The sequence below is a fragment of the Muntiacus reevesi genome, chromosome 16, assembly GCF_963930625.1.
Source record: "Muntiacus reevesi chromosome 16, mMunRee1.1, whole genome shotgun sequence".
In the NCBI taxonomy this organism is placed as follows: domain Eukaryota; kingdom Metazoa; phylum Chordata; class Mammalia; order Artiodactyla; family Cervidae; genus Muntiacus; species Muntiacus reevesi.
The window spans coordinates 49,500,214-49,504,128 of NC_089264.1; the positions used below are offsets into that span (position 1 = coordinate 49,500,214).

General features: G+C 40.2%; 1 non-coding gene across 1 annotated transcript; it reads right to left on the reverse strand.

The window, feature by feature from the left end:
- Positions 1-1,559: 1,559 nt before the first annotated feature.
- Positions 1,560-1,635, reverse strand: LOC136148202 (small nucleolar RNA SNORD26). The gene has a single exon (XR_010659484.1). It is a non-coding gene; the product is annotated as a small nucleolar RNA SNORD26 (small nucleolar RNA).
- Between the last annotated feature and the right edge of the window lie 2,280 nt (positions 1,636-3,915).

The following is a 3,915-nucleotide window of genomic DNA, read 5'->3' on the forward strand; positions in this document are numbered from 1 at the left end:
GGATTGCCATTTCCTTCTCCAGGGGATCTTCCTGACCCAGGGATCGAACCCAGGTCTCCCGCACTACAGACAGACCCTTTAACCTCTGAGCCACCAGGGAAGCAAACACTACTGTGAATGGAAAGTTTTCGGGACTATATGCTACTCCTAACTTTCTCAGTCCCCACACACATCATGCTGGTGGTACTGCTCATCATCATGGCGGCCTGGCCTCTGGTTATAGGAGTGACTCTGTGATACAGGACTGACCTCTGTGGCACCCAAACCATTTTATCCCTGTTAGTGATCCAGTCACACTGTGAACAAAAGGTTCAGGCAAGGTTAGCTAATTTATAACACACACATATGCACACACACACATATATGCATATATGTATGTATGTGTGTAAACATTTATACTTACATATGAACACACACATATTTGCACATGCTTGCATGCATATGCACACATGTATATATTCTAGAAGAAAGAGGGACATTGTCAAATTAGCAAACAAAAATAACCCTGTATCTCTGGAAGTGTTGGTCCCATTTCAGTACCAGGTGGAACAAGTCTGCTAGGGAACAAAATGAATTCAGAAGCAAGCAGCTCTCAAAGATAAATAGAAGTGCTGGTGAGATCAGGAACACTCAAACACCACTGACAATTTTAGTCTTGGGCTCAACCCATATGGAAGGCAAACTACCTACCCTCCTTGGATATCTCAATCATGAGTCAATGGATCTCAAGCCCCTCAAAAGAACTCTTCCTACTACAACACATTTGTGCTTACATTCTTCTATTGCTGTCAGCTAAATCTCTTTTAAACTTGTTTTCTTCAATATTTAAAGTGGAATGCTTATAAATATAAAAAGACAACTGACCTATGTTGAGAGAATTCTATATGCAGAACTGGCTAGCTACTATGCAAATTTTCCCCACAGAATCTTCATGTAGTCATGTGGTTATTGTCATTTCTATTTTACAAATGATGCAACTGAGGCTTAGAGAGTTAGAGACGCTTCTCCAAGGTCAGACAGTTTGCAAATGGTAATTCTCATGTCAATGTGTCTCAGAACTGAGTTAGACTGCCTCTTTGTAGCACATGAAAAGCATATTTCTTTTTCTTTTTTTTTTTTTTTTGAAGGTTTTAAAAAATTTTTATTTAGAAAGGTTGAAATGATTGTATGCTAATTTGAACAGGCAATCTGTACAAGGATTTTTCAGTTTTGTATCCTCCACATTGGATTCCATTATGTGTGCTTTGTTCTTTCTTTAGACCTCTCAACTTCAGACTGGAGCTGACCAGGTATATGGCTTACTCCTTTCCCCTAAAAATATCCTCAGGCACTAGACAAGGAGCTGTACCTCTGAGCAACAGTAACTGGCAATAGTACCTTTTAACTCTGGAGGCTTTCCAGGAGTCTATAGCAACAAGCTGCTCCTCTTGAGTCTTTACAAGAGTCATCCTGAGCAGATCAAGAGGCATCTAGGAAATTTTATATCTCGTAGTTTACCTGTCTCACGTTAGTGCCTTAACAACGCAGGGCTAAAAGCCCAAACATTTGCTACGGACGGTGCTACTCAGAGTTTTTATGTTTTCTCCACTAATCCATCAGAAAGAGAGAGTTCAATTTTTGAAATCATCCCCGTAGAAAAGCATATTTCTACTATTAGCGAGAGATAATTACATACATCTCCACTTATCCAAAATATTTATAGTTAAGCAGAACTAACACTAACATATACAAGCCTCCCAGAATAAATTATTCTCAAATGGGTACATTACTGATTCTAATATAAAACCTGCTATAAAAGAAAGAAGACCAATTTGTAAACTATTACAAAGGTAAAAACATCCTTCTTAATATAGAGAGTATTAAACTTTAAAGCTCTCATTAAATATTTAAAGGTCATAAAGTTAAAAGAATTTCTCAACTGTTTTTAGCAAATTGAAGAACTATCTCAAAGATAATTGGAGGACTCAAAATGAGAAATTATAAAGGGTTCAGTTCAGTCGCTCAGTCGTGTCCGACTCTTTGTGACCCCATGAATCGCGGCATGCCAGGCCTCCCTGTCCATCACCAACTCCTGGAGTTCACTCAAACTCATGCCCATCAAGTCGGTGATGCCATTCAGCCATCTCATCCTCTGTCGTCCCCTTCTCCTCCTGCCTCCAACCCCTCCCAGCATCAGGGTCTTCTCCAATGAGTCAACCATTCACATGAGGTGGCCAAAGTATTGGAGTTTCAGCTTCAGCATCAGTCCTTCTAGTGAACACCCAGGACTGACCTCCTTTAGGATGGACTGGTTGGATCTCCTATCCCTCTGACCAGAAATCCTGTGGCGTGTGGCCCAGTGTCCGGAGACCCGGCGGAAAGGGAAGGGGTGAGACATGCTGCAGACTCTCCTCCAGCTAGAATGAGGGAGCGGCTTTCGAACAGTGTCTGCAGAACTTGACTCTACTGTATTGTACATTTTTGGATGGTTTGAGTATATGGGGAGTTTGCTTAAAATGCAGATTTAAATATCACTCATTCTAATTTCTAGTAGGTGTGAGTCTGCATTTTTAAAATACAAACTTCAAGTGATTCTGAAGCAGATACTGCGGATTACATTTTGATAATCACTGGGTTGGATTATTAGGCTATTAACGTTTGAAGCTGTACCTAACCCAAGTCCAAGGAGGCAGCTGTGTGGGCTGAGAGTGCCTTGAGATACCCCTCGCCCAAGGTAAGGAGAAGCAGCTGCGCTTCGCTGGAGCATCCGTGAAGAGATACCCCACGTCCAAGGTAAAAGAAACCCAAGTAAGATGGTAGGTGTTGCAAGAGGGCATCAGAGGGCAGACACACTAAAACCATAATCACAGGAAACTAGCCAATCTGATCACAGGACCACAGTCATGTCTAACTCAGTGAAACCAAGCCATGCTGTGTGGGGCCACCCAAGACGGTCGGGTCATGGTGGAGAGGTCTGACAGAATGTGGTCCATGGGAGAAGGGAATGGCAAACCACTTCAGTATTCTTGCCTTGAGAACCCCATGAAGAGTATGAAAAGGCAAATGGCCTATAGGTACATTAAAAAAGTGCTCAACACTAATCAACAGGGAATGCAAATCAAAATCACCATGAGATATTATTTCATACCTGTTAGGTTGTTTACTATGAAAAAAATAAGAGAGTAATGTTGGCAAGGACATGGAGAAAAGGGAGCCCTTGTTTACTCCTGCTGAGAATGTAAACTGGTGGAGCCACAAGGAAAACAGTCTGGAGGTGCGTCATGAAATTAAAAACAGAACTGCCATATGATCCAGTAAACCCAGTCCTTAATCAATTATTATGATGGATTTTATTTATGTTATTTTATTGATTTTAAATGATGAATATTATTTAATCAATAAGAAATTAAATCATTATCTTGAAAAATATCTGAGTTCCCATCTTCACTGAAGCATTATTCACAATAACCAAGGTACAGAAACAACCTAGATGTCCATCGAGAGATGCAGGGATAAAGAAATAGAGGAAAAGAAATAGTGGTATATATTTACAATGGAATACTATTCAGCCACAAAAGAAGGAATTCATGCCTTTTGTGGCAATGTGGATGGACTTTGGACGGCATTATGCTAAGCGAAATGTCAGACACACAAAGACTAATATTGTACATTAACACTACTATGTAGAAAAAAGCAAAAACAAAAGAAAAAATGAACTTATAGAAAGAGTAGAATGATGGATGTCAGCAGCTGGGACTGGGGGAAATAATGAGAGTTTGGTAGAAGGGTATAAACTTTCAGTTATAAGCTCAACAGAGTTTGAGACTCCAACATACAAAATAGAGCCTGTAGTTAATAATAGTGCAATGTATAACTGAAATCTGCTAAGAGAGTGCTCTTAGGGGGAAAAAAAAGGGAAATATGTGAGGTGATGGA